This window comes from Bombina bombina, chromosome 4 (genome assembly GCF_027579735.1).
Source record: "Bombina bombina isolate aBomBom1 chromosome 4, aBomBom1.pri, whole genome shotgun sequence".
Taxonomy (NCBI): Eukaryota; Metazoa; Chordata; class Amphibia; order Anura; family Bombinatoridae; genus Bombina; species Bombina bombina.
The window spans coordinates 955,684,882-955,705,418 of NC_069502.1; the positions used below are offsets into that span (position 1 = coordinate 955,684,882).

The following is a 20,537-nucleotide window of genomic DNA, read 5'->3' on the forward strand; positions in this document are numbered from 1 at the left end:
TGAATGGTACGTTTTTGGGCCTGAGACTTCTCCTCTGTCACAGAGTCTCACCCACTTAAGGTGCAATAGTTCTATTTCTGCTGAGGGGAGCTTAATAAACCCAGAGCAAGCCACACAGAAATGTAAGCACCATGTGTTCCACACAGAGCAGGGTGATCACACAGCAGGACTACTGACAGGCTTGCATTTAGTGTATTGTAGGAAGTGTTACTGCCCATTACTAGAGGATCTCACTATCCCTTTAACCAGACTGTGCTCCAGCTGCTACCCCTATCAGCAGCAGTGTTTACTAAAGTGTTTATGTTCTCTGTCCAGGAGGACCTCAGTTCCACCTGCAAAAATAGTGCAGGAACTCATTTCCCATGCGTTTCCACTGGACTTGACCCCTGGCCATATTTGTATTGAACCATCCACAGTGGGAGATATTCTGTGGAATTTTGCTTCCAGAGTTATAAGAGACTTTGTTATACATTTTTTACTCTTCATTTTTACTAAATTTCTATGGGAGAAGTCCCACTACTTTTTAATTTCTCCTGTGTATATTAAATTGTTATAAATCTGTAATTAAAGGGACACTGAACCCAATTTTTTTATTTTGTGATTAAGATAGAGCATGCTATTTTAAGCAACTTTCTAATTTACACCTATTATCAATTTTTCTACGTTCTCTTGCTATCTTTGCTTGAAAAAGAAGGCATCTAAGCTTTTATTTTTGTTCAGACTCTGGACAGCACTTTTTTTATTGGTGGATGAATTTATCCACCAATCAGCAAGGACAACCGAGGTTGTTCACCAAAAATGGGCCGGCATCTAAACTTACATTCTTGCATTTCAAATAAAGATACCAAGAGAATGAAGAAAATTTGATAATAGGAGTAAATTAGAACGTTGCTTAAAATTCCATGCTCTATCTGAATCACAAAAGAAAACATTTGGGTTCAGTGTCCCTTTAACTATTCGAGTTTTTAGTAAGACTCTTTTATTTCAATTTGATCCTATATTAAATTCTAGCACACTCCATCTCTTATTATTCTACAAAGGTATTCTCTAATATGTTCCATTTCTTTAATGGTTGACAAATATATTCACTACACAAATTCTCTTATATTTTAACCTTATCCTTGCTTTTTAGTGCTGCCTTGCACTTTTTTCTATTTGTAACCATTAGTTATTTTCAAAAGGGATTGACTGAGTTGCAGCTGGATACTCAATATCTTTAAGCACTCTTTTCCTACACTTTTTGATAAATAAATATAAAATGTATCTTCTCACAGAGGCCGAAGCATAGTTTCCTTCAGTGTGTCTTATTTTCGGCACAATATAATATATAAATCAATATGCTACTTAATGCACTGCAGCAAAGATAAATAGATAAATAAATAAATATAAACAGGGACAATAATGAGTAAAAACAGCAGTAGGGTCTGAATGTAAGTACTTTAATCCTATTAGACTGATCATTTCCATTGTCCCTTTAAAGGGACATTAAATACTTTGAGATGGTACTAAAAATGCTAAATCGTATTTATAAAAAAAAATCTGCATTATTTATTTTGTCCCATTTTCATGTAATTATATTCTGAAATTATGAGCTTTCAGTTCCTGTTAGAAATGGAAGTGTAGAATACTGATATATTCCACACTAGCTGTAACTGTCCCTAATTGGCTACAGCAGAGAAGGTATGTTACAATATGGCAGCTCCCATTGTTTTCTAGACAGTAGAACGTTACACTTATTTTGTCACTGTTTAAACAACTAATGAAAGTTTAGAAAATACATCTAAGTGTTATTCTCAGACTAATCTTTTCTTTGAATGTGTCATTTTATCAGGCCTCCCCAACAGGACAGGTTTTCAGTTTTACCTTGGATGAGAGCAGGTAAAATAACCATGTCTACTAATCAGATGATTATTTCACCTGTGCTCTAATTAAGATATTCTCAAAATGTGGCCTGTTAGGGAAGCCTAAGGACAGGTTTGAAACCAGTGGTTTAACCTGATCAAAAGCCTTAAAGGGACATGAAACCCACATTTTTTCTTTCATGGTTCAGATAAAGAATACAATTTTAAACAACTTTCCAATTTACTTCTATTATTTAATTTGCTTCCTTCTCTTGTTATCCTTTGCTGAAAAGTTTATCTAGGCAAGCTCAGGGGCAGCAGAGAACTTAGGTTATAGTTGTTGATTGGTGGCTGCATATAAATATTGATTTTGATTGGCTCATCCATGTGTCCAGTTAGAAACCATTAGTGCATTGCTGCTCCTTCAACAAATGATACCATGAGAATGAAACAAATTAGATAATAGAAGTAAATTAGAAAGTTGTTTAAAATGGAAAAAAAAAATGTTGGGGTTTCATGTCCCTTTAACAACCAACTCCTTTACAAGCACATCAGAATGTTCAGGCCAACAGAGTTTTGCAGCTAATAAAAGAACATCAAACACAAATTGAATTCTCCATCAAGGGCTAGATTACAAGTGGAGACAATCAATAGTGCAGAGTGCTTTGTATTTTGTGTGACCTTGCAAAAATGAAAAACGTATTATCTGGTATTACAAGCGGATGTTTAAATATTTCAAACAAAACATCTTAAAGTGCCAAAACTTTTTTAGAGCGCCATATACTTCAAAAGGATTGCGCAGGCAGCGCTAATATTGCGCTCATTAAATTAGTATTACAACTGGTGACTTATGTGTTGCACACAATCCAAAACGCAACTGTAAAATTGATTGCTTTTTAAGAACTGAAGTAAACCATAATTATTTATTGAATAGCACAGACCTCCCCTACTTGTGCACCATTGGCTTTGCACACCCTCTGCTTAGCGCTCAAGCAATATCTAACATGAATTCTATTGTGTGCCCCGACAGAAGTCTAATATGGAGGATTTAGCGCACACGTGCTATCTGACATGTAGACGTTAGCGGGCCCTAGACTACTGCTTGAGTGATAAGAAATAACTTTAAACTATAAAATAATGCTGTTGATTGCGTTGGAGTGATGTGAACATACAGTAAATATATTTTTGTGCTCCACTTGTAATCTAGGCTAAAATATTTAATTATACAAGTGAAGAAAAACTCTGCACCATACTTTATATTTTGTCTTCTAAGCTGTCCCAGAGAGCCTGGAGCACATTCTGTGGAAATAACTCTGACTTTCATATATGCTGCATGGGGATTGCTTAATTATAGTTTGTAGCTGTCACCAACATGGGGTGTGTCCCCGGACTGCAAAACATTAATATTTAGGGAACAAAATTAAAGTGCTAAATGCATTTAAAACACTTCTGTATGCAATAAAGGGATTACATTGTAATGCATACAAATGCCTTTAATGTTCCTTTAAAATACAACTGATATGGAGCTTTTTATTATGTTTTCCCCTCACAAATGGGATAGACACAAAGTTCTGCAACCGTTGTGGTCCCATTATATACCTGAGTACTAGATATACAGTGACTACATGATATGTAGATATCCTTTTAATGATTGGCTCACCAACCTTGTCCTTACTAGTAGTAAAAATGCACTGCATATCGGTGCATGACTTTAACTATGTATTTAATTCCTTTGCATGGGGTTAAAGGGACATTATACACTACATTTTTATTTGCATATATGTTTAGTAGATTGTCCATTTATATAGCCCATCTGGGTGTGTTCTGTGTTTTTGTAAAAATGTATAGTTTTGCTTATTTTTAAATAACATTGTGCTGATTTTCAGACACCTAACCAAACCCCAGAGTTTTAGATGTATACTGATGTATACATACTTCAGATTGCTTCTGTTTGTATAATGGATCTTTTCATCCATTATTATTGTCCCAGGCTAATCTCATCAACAGTGCTAAATTGGGAGCTTCTAAGTTTTAAAAAGGTTTTACACTGGATTTTTATATCAGTTTCTCTGCATATTATTCTTTATAGTAGTGTCTGTTACATGCAGTTAAATGAAAATTAGTGTATACTGCCCCTTTAAACACATAGAAAAAGAAAGATAATTTGTTTAAAAAAACATAATTTATCTTTGTGTTAAATTTAAATATGCACATTTTGCAAAATGCTACTATGGGGCATATTTATCACGCTCCGTATGGAGCTTGATGCCCCGTGTTTAAAGACCGCTGTCTAAAGACCGCTGCTCCATAACCTGTCCGCCTGCTCTGAGGGGGCGGACAGAAATCAACCCAATCTAATACGATCGGGTTGATTGACACCTCCTGCTAGCGGCGGATGCTGCAAATGTGCAGGGGGCGGTATTGCACCAGCAATTCACAAGAACTGCAGGTGCAATGATAAATGCCAGCGTATGCTGTCTGCATTTATCGATATGCAGCGGACATGATCCGCAATTTCGGATCATGTCCGCTCGCATATTAATAAATAGGCCCCTTTAAGTGTACCTATTGCATAGCCTGTACCTCTCTGCTGTAACACATTTTCTTTAATCTGTAGGCTGGATCTATACAAGCTTTTAGTGGTTGCATAGCCCAATATATCTAAGGAAGCACACTATAGACTGTATAGACTGTGTTTATCAAACAAGGGGCCACACTAAGATTTATTCATTAATTTAAACAAACAATATATACTTCTGTATAAACAAGGTTTAAATGTGTAATTCTTTAGCAAGATAAGTGTTACATTTATATACAGAGCCAGTAACACACACACTGGTTCCTCAGAAGGAACAGCAATAAGGCCGATGATGAAAAAGAGGAGCGTTCTGTACACTGAGTGATGGTAAGAAGTGGGGATATAGGGGATGTATAAAAGGGACTGGAGAGACATATTGAGACCCTTGGACACGAAACCCAAATAATTTTTTTCATAATTCAGATAGAACACGCAATTTTAAACAACTTTCCAATTGACTTCTATTATCTAATTTGTTTTAAACACTTGGTATCCTTTGTTGAAAAACATACCTAGGTAGGCTCAGGAGCGTCTGATTGGTGGCTGCACATATATGCCTCATATCATTGGATTACTCAATGTGTTCCGCTAACTCCCAGTAGTGCATTGCTGCCCCTTCAATTAAAGGATACCAAGAGAATGAAGCAAATTAAATAATAGAAGTAAACTGGAAAGTCGTTTAAAATTGTATATTCTACCTAAATCATGAAAAATAATTTGGATTTCATGTCCCTTTAAATTAGACACGCCTGTTCTAAGCAAGAAAAGTTTTTACTGAATACCAAGCAGGTCGTGTAATTTATATTCTCTTGGGCCAGATTACATATGCGGCGCAGGCTTCAGCGCAAATGCTGAAACCTGCGTCGCCCGTAAATTCACCTCACACATCGTGGAATCACATAAACCGCGCCGGCAGTTCATAATCCGTAAAAGTCTAACCCGCCTCCCAAAAATAAACCTGACACGTACTAATAAATGTATTAACCTCTAAACCGCCACCCTCCACAACGCAATATACCTTAATAAACTATTAACCCCTAATCCGCCATCCCCCCACATCACAACTAATAATAAAAGTGATTAACCCCTAGACCACCATTCACCCACATCGCAATCTACCTAATAAATGTATTAACCCCTAAACCGCCACCCCCCACAACGCAATATACCTTAATAAACTATTAACCCCAAATCCGCCATCCCCCCACATCGCAACTAATAATTAAAGTGATTAACCTCTAAACCACCATTCACCCACATCTCAATCTACCTAATAAATGTATTAACCCCTAAACCGCCACCCCCCACAACGCAATATACCTTAATAAACTATTAACCCCAAATCCGCCATCCCCCCACATCACAACTAATAATAAAAGTGATTAACCTCTAAACCACCATTCACCCACATCGCAATCTACCTAATAAATGTATTAACCCCTAAACCGCCATCCCACAACGCAATATACTTAATTACCCTATTAACACATAATCCGCCATTTCCCCATAACGCAGTAAACCTAATTAACCTATTAACCCCTAAACCGCCATCCCCCCACAACGCAAATAACTAATTTAATTACTAAGCCCCCTAACCTAACACCCTCTAAATTAACCCCATTTAGATAAAACCTAACACTAAAAAAACCTAAGCTACCCATTGCCCCTGAAGGGGCATTTGTATGGGCATTGCCCTTAAAAGGGCAATCAGCTCTTTTGCAGCCCATGAAAAAAGGTTTTTTTATTTTAATTTAGTCTTTTTTTATTTTATCTAATCGCGGTTAATTTAGGGGGTGTTAGGTTAGGGGGCTTAGTGATTAAATTAGTTATTTGCGTTGTGGGGGTGGTGATTTAGGGGTTAATAGGTTAATTAGGTTTATTGTGATGTGGGAGGATGGCAGTTTAGTGGTTAATAGTGTAATTAGGTTCATTGCGTAGTGGGGGGATGGCAGTTTAGGGGTTAATAGTGTAATTAGGTTTATTGCGTAGTGGGGGGATGGCGGATAAGGGGTTAATACATTTATTATGTAGTTTGCGTTGTGAGGGATGGCGGTTTACGGGTTAATCACTTTATTAGGTATGTTGTGGGGGTTGGCGGTTTAGGGGTTAATAGGTTAATTAGATATTTTGAAATGTGGGGGTTGGCGGATTAGGGGTTAATAGATTTAATTTAGTTATTGTGGGGGGGGGATGATGGTTGACAGGTAGATATTGCGCATGCGTTAGGTGTTAGTTAGAACTTCCAGGGAGTTACGGTGCTCACATATTCAGCTCAAGACTTGCTGCGCCTGCCTATGTGTGGCAAAAAGAAAATGGAGTAAACCTCTTCCATTTTCGCTGCGTAAGTCCTTGCACTGACTATATGATACCGATTTGCGACGCGGTTCTATGTTAGTTTATGGGAGTAAAAATAGCGGGCGACGGGTGGAATATACGCACTACATTTATATGTGGTGCTGTATATGTGATAACAATACCCGACTAAAAACTGCCGATGCCAGCTTTTGCGGGCGATGCCGCATATGTAATCTCGCCCCTCATGTCTAATTGAGCCGCAGAGGTCTGCTGGTCCAGAGTGGAAAATGATGATCACCCAATCAGCAGCAGTTGTCACACAGCTGGGTAGTGCCACTACCACTGCTGACTGGGTGAGTTGCCGTGTCCACTCGGGACTAGTCGTACTGTGTGGCTCCCTAGTGGTACTTTAACTATATTTTGAATCCCCACTGCAGGGCTTAAAGACAGTATTGCAAAGTTGATTGTGTTAATATTACATGCTCGAATAAATTAGAGCATGTCATTTTTCCACAATAATGTCCCAATAATAATACCAGTGTTGTTTTAAAGAAATCTTTTAGGCATAAAAAAGGTATCTAAAGTAATAGAACATTTATTTTTCTAAACAGTTCTCTAAATCTTAGTGAATGATCTAATGTTATTTTTTATTATTATTAGAATCATACAGAATTACATATTTGTTTGTTTTTTGTTTTTTAATTATCAACCCCACTTACAAACTTGAGTCTAGCTGGTCAAATTCATAAATGAATGTTGACGACCTCTGCCCTACACCATAACCCTGAAATGCCTCTTCAGTCAAAATTTACAACTGAATCATCTGCAGTCTACTCGCTCTCTCCAAAGGCATAAATCTTTTGAGCAAATTTTCTCTAATTGCATGAGTTGGAACACCAGGGTTCCACACATAACAATTTTGGAAACACTGTACTAATGTAGAAAGGAGACTGAAAAATAAAACTAGCTATGGTGTGAGAAATGTACCTCATTTTTTATACATTCAGTCATAAAACCAGTACAGACACAATACTTACTAGTGAAAACAATACTTTCCAAAATGTCCTTCGTGAGGATCTAAATGCAGAAGTATTTATTCTTGTGAAAGATCACCAAACTAAGACCTGGATTTGCACAGATTTTAGTGTGGTGATACTTCACAAAAATAAATCCTGCTCCGAAAAGAGCTGAACGGCATGAGCGGACGCCTGCTTCCGCATTTGGGTCTTCACGAAGGATCCAAAATCACAAACCTAGTATTAGAGGTTTTTAAAACTTTAAATTCCCATCATGTGACTTTAATATTAAAAGTTCAATCTTCCATATTGAATTAATCGGCCACACTTTCTCATGGCCCGCGTATAGTTTGCTTCTATGTACGTCTGAACCCATCACAAAAAGACTGAGAAAAGCTTGCTTTTCATACATGTTTCTAATTCATTAAACCCAAGTGTAATGATTTGGAATGCAATAAGGAATTCAAAAAACTACCTAAGCTGAATACAAAATTGTTCTATAACACAGTTGTAAAAAGTGTTAAATGTAAAAATATATATATATATACTATATATATATATATATATATATATATATATATATATATATATATATATATATATATATATCAATCTCATAAGGATGACCAAAAGTTTCTGGCTCCTAAATTTAAAGGGACAGTCAAGTCCAAAAAACTTTCATGATTCAAATAGGACATGTAATTTTAAACAACTTTCCAATTTACTTTTATCACCAATTTTGCTTTGTTCTCTTGGTATTCTTAGTTGAAAGCTAAACCTAGGAGGTTCATATGCTAATTTCTAAGACCTTGAAGGCCGCCTCTAATCTGAAAGCATTTTGACAGTTTTTCACCCCTAGAGGGCATTAGTTTATGTGTTTCACATAGATAACATTTAGCTCACGCACATGAATTTACCGAGGAGTAAGCACTGATTGGCTAAAATGCAAGTCTGTCAAAAGAACTGAAATAAGGGGGCAGTCTGCAGAGGCTTAGATACAAGGTAATTACAGAGGTAAAAAACATAATTTATGCTTACCTGATAAATTTATTTCTCTTGTAGTGTGTTCAGTCCACGGGTCATCCATTACTTATGGGATATATTCTCCTTCCCAACAGGAAGTTGCAAGAGGATCACCCAAGCAAAGCTGCTATATAGCTCCTCCCCTCACATGTCATATCCAGTCATTCGACCGAAACAAGACGAGAAAGGAGAAACTATAGGGTGCAGTAGTGACTGGAGTTATAATTTAAAATTTAGAACCTGCCTCAAAAAGACAGGGCGGGCCATGGACTGAACACACTACAAGAGAAATAAATTTATCAGGTAAGCATAAATTATGTTTTCTCTTGTTAAGTGTGTTCAGTCCACGGGTCATCCATTACTTATGGGATACCAATACCAAAGCTAAAGTACACGGATGATGGGAGGGACAAGGCAGGAACATTAAACAGAAGGAACCACTGCCTGTAGAACCTTTCTCCCAAAAACAGCCTCCGAAGAAGCAAAAGTGTCAAATTTGTAAAATTTGGAAAAAGTATGAAGTGAAGACCAAGTTGCAGCCTTGCAAATCTGTTCAACAGAGGCCTCATTCTTAAAGGCCCAGGTGGAAGCCACAGCTCTAGTGGAATGAGCTGTAATTTTTTCAGGAGGCTGCTGTCCAGCAGTCTCGTAGGCTAAGCGTATTATGCTACGAAGCCAAAAAGAGAGAGAGGTAGCCGAAGCCTTTTGACCTCTCCTCTGTCCAGAGTAAACGACAAACAGAGAAGAAGTTTGTCGAAAATCTTTAGTTGCCTGTAAGTAGAACTTCAGGGCACGAACCACGTTCTAGATTATGCAAAAGACGTTCCTTCTTTGAAGAAGGATTAGGGCATAACGATGGAACAACAATCTCTTGATTGATATTCCTGTTAGAAACAACCTTAGGTAAAAACCCAGGTTAGTACGCAGGACTACCTTGTCTGAATGAAAGATCAGATAAGGAGAATCACAATGTAAGGCAGATAACTCAGAGACTCTTCGCGCCGAGGAAATAGCCATCAAAAACAGAACTTTCCAAGATAAAAGCTTAATATCAATGGAATGAAGGGGTTCAAACGGAACACCCTGAAGAACTTTAAGAACCAAGTTTAAGCTCCACGGAGGAGCAACAGTTTTAAACACAAGCTTAATCCTAGCCAAAGCCTGACAAAAAGCCTGGACGTCTGGATTCTCTGCCAGACGCTTGTGTAAAAGAATAGACAGAGCAGAAATCTGTCCCTTTAGTGAACTAGCGGATAAGCCCTTTTCTAAACCCTCTTGTAGAAAAGACAATATCCTAGGAATCCTAACGTTACTCATGGGTAACTCTTGGATTCACACCAATATAAATATTTACGCCATATCTTGTGGTAAATATTTCTGGTAACAGGTTTCCGAGCTTGTATTAATGTATCAATAACCGAATCCGAAAACCCACGCTTTGATAGAATCAAGCGTTCAATTTCCAAGCAGTCAGCCTCAGAGAAATTAGGTTTGGATGGTTGAAAGGACCCTGAATTAGAAGGTCCTGCCTCAGGGGTAGAGACCATGGTGGACAGGACGACATGTCCACTAGGTCTGCATACCAGGTCCTGCGTGGCCACGCAGGCGCTATCAGAATCACCAATGCTCTCTCCTGTTTGATCCTGGCAATCAGTCGAGGTAGCAACGGAAAAGGTGGAAACACATAGGCTATGTTGAAAACCCAAGGGGCTGCTAGTGCATCTACCAGCACCGCACCCGGGTCCCTGGACCTGGATCCGTAACAAGGAAGCTTGGCGTTCTGGCGAGATGCCATGAGATCCAGATCCGGTTTGCCCCAACGACGAATCAGTTGAGCAAATACCTCCGGGTGGAGTTCCCACTCCCCCGGATGAAAAGTCTGGCGACTTAGAAAATCCGCCTCCCAGTTCTCCACGCCTGGTATGTAGATCGCTGACAGGTGGCAAGAGTGAGACTCTGCCCAGCGAATTATCTTCGAGACTTCCAACATCGCTAGGGAACTCCTGGTTCCCCCTTGATGATTGATGTAAGCCACAGTCGTGATGTTGTCCGACTGAAATCTGATGAACCTCAGTGTTGCTAACTGAGGCCAAGCTAGAAGAGCATTGAATATTGCTCTTAATTCTAGAATGTTTATCGGGAGGAGGCTCTCCTCCTGAGTCCACAATCCCTGAGCCTTCAGGGAGTTCCAGACTGCTCCCCAGCCTAGTAGGCTGGCATCTGTTGTTACAATCGTCCAATCTGGTCTGCGAAAAGTCATTCCTTTGGACAGATGAACCCGTGACAACCACCAGAGAAGAGAATCTCTGGTCTCCTGGTCCAGGTTTAGCAAAGGGGACAGATCTGAGTAATCCCCGTTCCATTTACTTAGCATACATAGTTGCAGCGGTCTGAGATGTAGGCGCGCAAATGGCACTATGTCCATTGCCGCGACCATTAAGCCGATTACTTCCATGCAATGAGCTACTGATGGGCTTGGAATGGAGTGAAGTACACGGCAAGCATTGAGAATCTTTGATAACCTGGACTCCGTCAGGTAAATCTTCATCTCTACAGAATCTATAAGAGTCCCTAGAAAAGGGACCCTTGTTAGTGGTAACAGAGAACTCTTTTCCACGTTCACTTTCCACCCATGCGACCTCAGAAATGCTAGAACTATCTCTGTATGAGACTTTGCATTTTGAAAACTTGACGCTTGTATCAGAATGTCGTCTAGGTACGGAGCCACCGCTATGCCTCGCGGTCTTAGTACCGCCAGAAGTGAGCCCAGAACCTTTGTAAAAATTCTCGGGGCCGTAGCTAACCCGAAGGGAAGAGCTACAAACTGGTAATGCCTGTCTAGAAAGGCAAACCTTAGGTACCGATAATGATCTTTGGGAATCAGTATGTGAAGGTAGGCATCCTTTAAGTCCACTGTGGTCATATATTGACCCTCTTGGATCATGGGTAGGATGGTCCGAATGGTTTCCATCTTGAACGATGGAACCCTTAGGAATTTGTTTAAGATTTTTAAGTCTAAGATTGGTCTGAAGGTTCCCTCTTTCTTGGGAACCACAAACAGAGTTGAATAAAACCCTTGCCCCTGTTCCGTTCGCGGAACTGGGTGGATCACTCCCATCACTAAGAGGTCTTGTACACATTGTAGAAATGCCTCTTTCTTTACTAGGTTTGTTGATAACCTTGACAGATGAAACCTCCCTTGTGGAGGAGAAGTTTTGAAATCCAGAAGGTATCCCTGAGATATAATCTCCAACGTCCAGGGATCCTGTACATCTCTTGCCCAAGCCTGGGCGAAGAGAGAAAGTCTGCCCCCCACTAGATCCGTCTCCGGAAAGGGGGCCCTGTCTTCATGCTGTCTTAGGGGCGGAAGTAGGCTTTCTGGCCTGCTTGCCCTTGTTCCATGACTGGTTGCCTTTCCAACCCTGTCTGTAACGAGCAGTAGCTCCTTCCTGTTTTGGAGCGGAGGAAGTTGATGCTGCTCCTGCCTTGAAATTACGAAAGGCACGAAAATTAGACTGTTTGGCCTCTGATTTGGCCCTGTCCTGAGGAAAGGTGTGGCCCTTACCTCCAGTAATGTCAGCAATAATTTCCTTCAAGCCGGGCCCGAATAAGGTCTGCCCTTTGAAAGGAATGTTTAGTAGTTTAGACTTAGAAGTTACATCTGCTGACCAGGATTTAAGCCATAGCGCTCTGCGCGCCTGTATGGAGAATCCGGAATTCTTAGCCGTAAGTTTGGTTAAATGCACTACGGCATCCGAAACAAACGCATTAGCCAGCTTAAGGGTTCTAATCTTGCTCAAAGATTCATCCAATGGTGCTGTGCGAATCGCCTCTTCCAGAGACTCAAACCAGAATGCCGCTGCAGCAGTGACAGGCACAATGCATGCAAGAGGCTGTAATATAAAACCTTGTTGAACAAACATTTTCTTAAGGTAACCCTCTAATTTTTTATCCATTGGATCTGAGAAAGCACAGCTATCCTCCACCGGGATAGTGGTACGCTTGGCTAAAGTAGAAACTGCTCCCTCCACCTTAGGGACCGTCTGCCATAAGTCTCGTGTGGTGGCGTCTATAGGGAACATTTTTCTAAAAATCGGAGGAGGGGAAAAAGGCACACCGGGTCTATCCCACTCCTTGCTAATAATCTCTGTAAGCCTCTTTGGTATAGGAAAAACGTCAGTACACACCGGTACCGCATAGTATTTATCCAGCCTACATAATTTCTCTGGGATTGCCACCGTGTCACAATCATTCAGAGCCGCTAACACCTCCCCTAGCAACACGCGGAGGTTCTCAAGCTTAAATTTAAAATTTGAAATTTCTGAATCCGGTCTCCCCGAATCAGAACCGTCACCCACAGAATGAAGCTCTCCGTCCTCATGTTCTGCAAATTGTGACGCAGTATCAGACATGGCTCTCGTGTCATCGGCGCGCTCTGTCCTTAACCCAGAGCTGTCGCGCTTGCCTCTTAACTCGGGCATATTGTATAATACTTCTTTCATAACATTAGCCATATCATGTAAAGTGATTTGTAAGGGCCTTGATGTACTTGGCGCCTCAATCTTACGCACCGCCCGAGCGGGAGACGAAGGTACTGACACGTGAGGAGAGTTAGACGGCATAACTTCCCCCTCGTTGTCTGGTGATAATTTCTTTATCGGTACAGATTGACTTTTATTCAAAGTAATATCAATACAATTGGTACACATATTTCTATTGGGCTCCACATCGGCTTTTAAACATAATGAACAAGCAGATTCCTCTGTATCAGACATGTTTAAACAGACTAGCAATGAAGCTAGCAAGCTTGGAAATTACTTCAATAAGTTTACAAGCAATATAAAAAACGCTGCAGCGCTTTTTTTTAAAAAACACAATTGAATAACAAAGAACTAGTTCAGTTATAGTCAACAATTCTTTAAATGTATTAATTAGCAGAGGATTGCACCCATTAGCAACAGGATGATTAACCCCTCAGTACCCAAAACAGATATCAAATTAAGATTTATCACAGTCAAACACACTGTCACAGGTCTGCTGTGACTGATTACCTCCCTCAAAAACGAATTTTGAAGATCCCTGAGCTCTCTAGAGACGTCCTGGATCAAAGAGGAAGAAGCAGGAAGACTGTGCTAGAATATTAACTGCGCAACAAGGCGTTAAAAAAGGTCCCTCCCACTCCTATTACAACAGTGGGAGACCTGATATAACGGTTTCTATGCAGAAATATACGTTAGCCGTGTGGAAAAAAATCATGCCCAAAAAGATTTATCACCAAAGTACCTCACAAAACGATTAACATGCCAGTAAACGTTTTAAAAAACAACATTTCAGATGCTGTGTAAAGTTATTACTAAGCCTGCTACCAGTCGCTTCTACTGCAGTTAAGGCTCACACATTATATCAGTATTAACAGTATTTTTTCAGTCAAATTCTAGTCCCTAGAAAATAACTCTACTGTGCATACATTTATCAGCCTGATACCAGTCACTACTACTGCATTTAAGGCTGTACTTACATCATACGGGTAACAGCAGTGTTTTCATAGTCAATTCCATTCCCAGAAAATATTGTACTGCACATACCTCATTTGCAGGAGACCCCGCATGCTATTCCCATTTTCTGAAGTTACCCCACTCCTCAGAATGTCGAGAACAGCCAGTGGATCTTAGTTACGCCTGCTAAGATCATAGAAAACGCAGGCAGTTTCTTCTTCCAAATACTGCCTGAGATAGAAAAACATCACACTCCGGTGCCATTTAAAATAACAAACTTTTGATTGAAGAATAATTAAGTAAAAACTCCAGCTCCTCTCGCGACCTCCTTCTTTGTTGAGGGTTGCAAGAGAATGACTGGATATGACATGTGAGGGGAGGAGCTATATAGCAGCTTTGCTTGGGTGATCCTCTTGCAACTTCCTGTTGGGAAGGAGAATATATCCCATAAGTAATGGATGACCCGTGGACTGAACACACTTAACAAGAGAAAGTATATTATTATAACTGTGTTGGTTATGCAAAATTGGGGAATGAGTAATAAAGGATTATCTAAAAAGTATGATGTTGACTGTCCCTTTAAGGGCTGGCTCCTAGATTTTGAACAAATGTGTCGAGCCCTGGCTTAATGCACCATTTGTTCTAGATTTGCAAAAATATGTTGACTCTTCACAAATATAATAATAATATATAGACATGATGTTCTAAACATCTCATTTCAACAAATTGTTTTATCCAGAGATGCCTGTTGTCTGCTTTCTCTACTAACTATATAACTCACTAGATTGAAACAATTTAATTTTGACTGTTTGTATACGTTACTGATAAGGTGGCAAACATAGATGCTCTAACAAGGTTACTATGTCGACAATGAGCTACAGTGATTTGTAATGTCATTCTCTGGTCAAGGTATTGTTCTGCCACATGATGAAGTAAAAAAAAAAATGGTGGCAGATATTCACAGAAATGTGAAGCCACCCTCTAGTGGAGGTGTTGTAGGGTTTATGTATTGTGCTGTTAGTATTTAAAGTGATGGTAAATTTCAGACTTTAAGAATGTTGCAATGTAAAATAGTTTAGTGCATAAGAAAAGCATAATAAAAAAAAAGTGTATATATATATATATATATATATATATTTATAATAAAAGATTTCCTCTTTTGGCTGGGCTGTGACAAAGAAAGCAGCCCCACCCACTTTCTACATAGGCTTCCTAAGGGCTTTCAAAGGGCTGGACTTCAAGAATGTCATATGACACACACACTAATTGGATGTTCATTTGAATTGTCATTTAAAAAAAAAGAGTTCACCCCAGTGGGCCGGCATAACATTGAAATAGAAGCATTACTATAGGCATGGATTTAACCCTTTCAAGGATAGATTTTTTTTATTTTATTTTTAAAAAAAAGGTACACATATACTTTTTTAATGATTATCTAAAGTTTACCATCAATTTTATGTCCACACTAATTACACTTTGTGAGCTGGTTATACTCATATTTTAATGTCTTGTATCAAATAGTTTTTCTATGGTCTGATGAGTTGTGTGCTTTGATTCAATTTTTCACTTCCAGTGTGTTTAAATAAATGTATCTATGCAATAATCGCTGTCTTGGTTTTTGTGGGTTAAATGCACCCCCCCCCCCAAACTCTATTACTCATTACATTGTCTACACAGACTGCAGTGTTATGTAGATGACTTCCTAATTTTTCCATCTGCAGCAAAAATCTGTGCCAACTCTGAGTTGGTAAAATCCTGCCTGGGAAAAACAAAAGAAAAACTAGATGAACAATTCTTTTCTTTGTTCTATATATGCTTAGTACATGGCTGGATTGTGTGGTTGTGGTATAGTATTCAAGTAGTTATTTCCTATAAATACATGTAGTTTATTAAAAATGTTTAAAGGGACATGAAAGTCAATACAGGTGGCCCTCGGTTTACAACGGTTTAATTTGCACCGTTTCAGAATAACAACCTTTTTTTTCCAGTCATGTGACTGCTATTGAAAAGCATTGAGAAGCAGTGCATTGATTAAAACAGCCAGTAGGTGGAGCTGTCCGCTTGTGTTGCAGCAAAGATATGCAAGACAAGCAAGCTGAAATTAATCAGTTTAACCAGACCTGAGCTATCGAGCAGCTTGGAAAGGAACAAGATCTTCCTGTCTATAAATCATTCCAGATTGGAATGCATAGAAAGAACTGTTTGCAGAAAAATGCAAGTAAAGTCTGTGTTGTGTGATTATTTTATTAGGTTTATAATGCTGTTTAGCAAATGTTTTTGTTCATTTAACTTAGTTTAATTATATATTCTGTGTTGTGTGATTATTTTATTAGGTTTATAATGCTGTTTAGCATATAAAGTCTTAATTTTAAAGCTTTAAAAATAATGTATTATGTGTTACTTATGCCAATTTTGAGAGGGGCCTGGAACCTATCTCCCTCACTTCCCATTGACTTACATTATAAACTGGGTTTCAATTTACGACGGTTTCGATTTACAACCATTCCTTCTGGAACCTAACCCTGGCGTAAACTGAGAGCTACCTGTACTTTAGAAAGACCATGTAATTTTAAAAGACTTTTCAATTAACTTTTTTATTACCAAATGTACTTTATTTTCTTGGTATTGTTTGCTCAGAAGTATTCCTAGGCAGGCCAAGGAGAACCAACTCACTGCTGTTAGCTAGTTGGTGATTGGTGGCTACACATATGCCTCTTGTTATTGGCTCACCTGATGTCTTTAGCTAGCTCCCAGTAGTGTATTGCTGCTTGGGAGCTGACTTTTAACTATACGTTTAACCCATTTGCACAGGTTAAACACATACATATATGCAAGCAATAGTGCAATAATAAAATGTTCTAAAATATTCAAGCATTTTCTTTTTGTGCTTTTATATCTCTTTAAAATGACAGTGAACACCTTGAGATTTGTGTATAAAATGTTTAATTATGTGTAACGAAACAACTTATACTTGCATTATTTATTTTGCCCCCTTTTGTGTGATTTAGATCTGAAAATTGAGACATTTCTTATTCCCAGAACTTGAATTCCACCCTGCTCACTTATCAAGGCTAACTCTACTACATATATGTTCCTAATTGGATTTATAAGATAACAACTGCAAAACAATGCACTATTAACAAGAGAGCAATTTCCGAATGGTGGATCTTGGTGGCATAAAAACGGGCTTTAATCAACCATGCACCAGTCTTTCCTTTGCTATGTGTCTGGGACAGGGACCCCTTTAAGAACACCCTTCAAGCCCACAAATCTCTGGATTCTTTCTTTGGTGCACGGAATAGTTGTAACATTAATGGAGTTCCGATCTGGAGACATAGAGATTCATTTGTAATCTCCTGTAAGGTTAAAGGGACAGTCAACACGTTATTGTTTAAAAAGATAGATAATGCCTTTACTACCCATTCCCCAGCTTTGCACAACCAACATTGTTATATTAATATACTTTATAACATTTAAACCTCTATAACATTTTCTAAGCCCCTATAGACATCCTCTTCTCACATGCTTTTCTATTACCTTTTCAAAACAGGAGACTGCTAGTTCATGTGGGCCATATAGATAACATTGTGCTCACGCCTGTGGGTTGTGGATGACACTGCACTAATTGGCTAAAATGCAAGTCAATTATAAATAAATAGCCATGTGATCAGGGGGCTTTCAAAAGATGCTTAGATACAAAGTTATCACATAGGTTAAAAGCAAATTAATATGTTGGCTGTGCAAAACTGGGGAATGGGTAATAAAGGCTTTATCTATCTTTTTTTTAAAAAATACAATTTTTGGAGTCGACTGTCCCTTTAAATAATCTGACAACTCGTTCCAGCAATCATCTAGAAGATGTTGCGGCTTCCTTCAAATCTCCGGATCATCACCGTCATCTTGCAAACCATGAGCAAGGTCGGAAGAAAAACTCACACAAATCAAGGCAGCTTTCAGTAAAGCCTCAAATGAGATTGGGTATTCAGCCAACAGGGCTCGAATTGCGCTCAATATATCCATAAGAGATCCCTCAGTGTGCATGAGCAGAAGTGCTAACTGTGAGCTCTCAGCAATTAGTGCTGTGTAACGACAGGGCCAGAGAGCGCCCTGCCGGGGGGTATGTTGAAGGCTTTGGCCTTGAAAGTAGCTGTACTGATGCCTGCAGCAATTTCAGTAATACTGGGCTCATCAAGTATTTTTCATTGGTAGATCTCAAATCTATCAATATTGTGCAAAGATGAATCCTTTAGAGGATGATATTGTGTGAGTATAGTTCAAATGCTGGACCAGCATGCAGCTGTGCAATTAGTCATAGCCGCTGCCCGGTTTCATTTTCAATTTAACCCCTTAACGACCGAGGACGTGCAGGGTACGTCCTCAAAAAAAAGGCAGTTAATGCCTGAGGACGTACCCTGCACGTCCTCGGTGTGGAAAGCAGCTGGAAGCGATCCTGTTTGCTTCCAGCTGCTTTCCGGTTATTGCAGTGATGCCTCGATATGGAGGCATCCTGCAATAACCTTTTGAAGCCATCCGGTGCAGAGAGAGCCACTCTGTGGCCCTCTCTGCACCGGAGATCGGTGGCTTCCTTCGTTGGTGGGTGGGAGCATTACCGGGAGGCGGGTGGCGGCCATCGATGGCCCTGGAGATGTGGAGGGGGGCGGGATCGTGGGCGGGGATGCCCGGGGGCGCGCACGGACGCGCGCGCGTGCACGGGAGGGCGGGGGCGGGCGCGTGCACGGGGAGGGAGCGGGTGGGAACCGCTACACTACAGAAAAAGGTGCAATCAGTTTAAAATAACTGTAGAAAAAAAACAATCAATGAGGTGGTTGGGGTTTGTGGTGGTGGTGGGGGGGGGTTTGGGGAAGCTACACTACAGAAAAAAAAAACTTAAGAAAAAAAAGCACTTTTTTGTATAAGCTGGGTACTGGCAGACAGCTGCCAGTACCCAAGATGGCCCCAATAAGGCAGATAGGGAAGGTTACAAAGCTGTTTTGGGGGGGATCAGGGAGGTTGGAGGCTAAGGGGGGTCCTATACAGCAGAATAATTATTATTTTAAAAAAAAAAAAAAACCTATACCCCCCAAAAAGCTTTTATTTTAGTACTGGCAGACTTTCTGCCAGTACTTAAGATGGCGGGGACAATTGTGGGGTGGGGGAGGGAAGGGAGCTGTTTGGGAGGGATCAGGGGGTCTGATGTGTCAGGTGGGAGGCTGATCTCTACACTAAAGCTAAAATTAACCCTGCAAGCTCCCTACAAACTTCCTAATTAACCCCTTCACTGCTAGCCATAATACACGTGTGATGCGCAGCAGCATTTTGCGGCCTTCTAATTACCAGAAAGCAACACCAAAGTCATATATATCTGCTATTTCTGAACAAAGGGGATCCCAGAGAAGCATTTACAACCATTTGTGCCATAATTGCACAAGCTGTTTGTAAATGATTTCAGTGAGAATCCTAAAATTGTGAAAAATTTAACATTTTTTTTTTATTTGATCGCATTTGGCGGTGAAATGGTGGCATGAAATATACCAAAATGGGCCTAGATCATTACTTTGGGTTGTCTACTACACTACACTAAAGCTAAAATTAACCATACAAGCTCCCTACAAGCTCCCTAATTAACCCCTGCACTGCTGGGCATAATACACGTGTGGTGCGCAGCGGCATTTAGCGGCCTTCTAATTACCAAAAAGCAATGCCAAAGCCATATATGTCTGCTATTTCTGAACAAAGGGGATCCCAGAGAAGCATTTACAACCATTTGTGCCATAATTGCACAATCTGTTTGTAAATAATTTCAGTGAGAAACCGAAAGTTTGTGAAAAAATTTGTGAAAAAGTGAACGATATTTTGTATTTGATCGCATTTGGCGGTGAAATGGTGGCATGAAATATACCAAAATTGGCCTAGATTAATACTTTGGGATGTCTTCTAAAAAAAAATATATACATGTCAATAGATATTCAGGGATTCCTGAAAGATATTAGTGTTCCAATGTAACTAGCGCTAATTTTGAAAAAAAGTAGTTTGGAAATAGCAAAATGCTACTTGTATTTATGGCCCTATAGCTTTCAAAAAAAGCAAAGAACATGTAAATATTAGGTATTTCTAAACTCAGGACAAAATTTAGAAACTATTTAGCATGTTTTTTTTTTGGTGGTTGTAGATGTGTAACAGATTTTGGGGGTCAAAGTTAAAAAAAGTGTGTTTTTTTCCATTTTTTCCTCATATTTTATAATTTTTTTTATAGTAAATTATAAGATATGATGAAAATAATGGTATTTTT

General features: G+C 39.4%; 1 protein-coding gene across 1 annotated transcript in view; it reads right to left on the reverse strand.

Moving 5' to 3' along the window:
* PYGB (glycogen phosphorylase B) overlaps window positions 1–20,537 on the reverse strand; it is a gene marked incomplete in the record, with an annotated part of 274,969 nt that overhangs the window by 229,379 nt on the left and 25,053 nt on the right.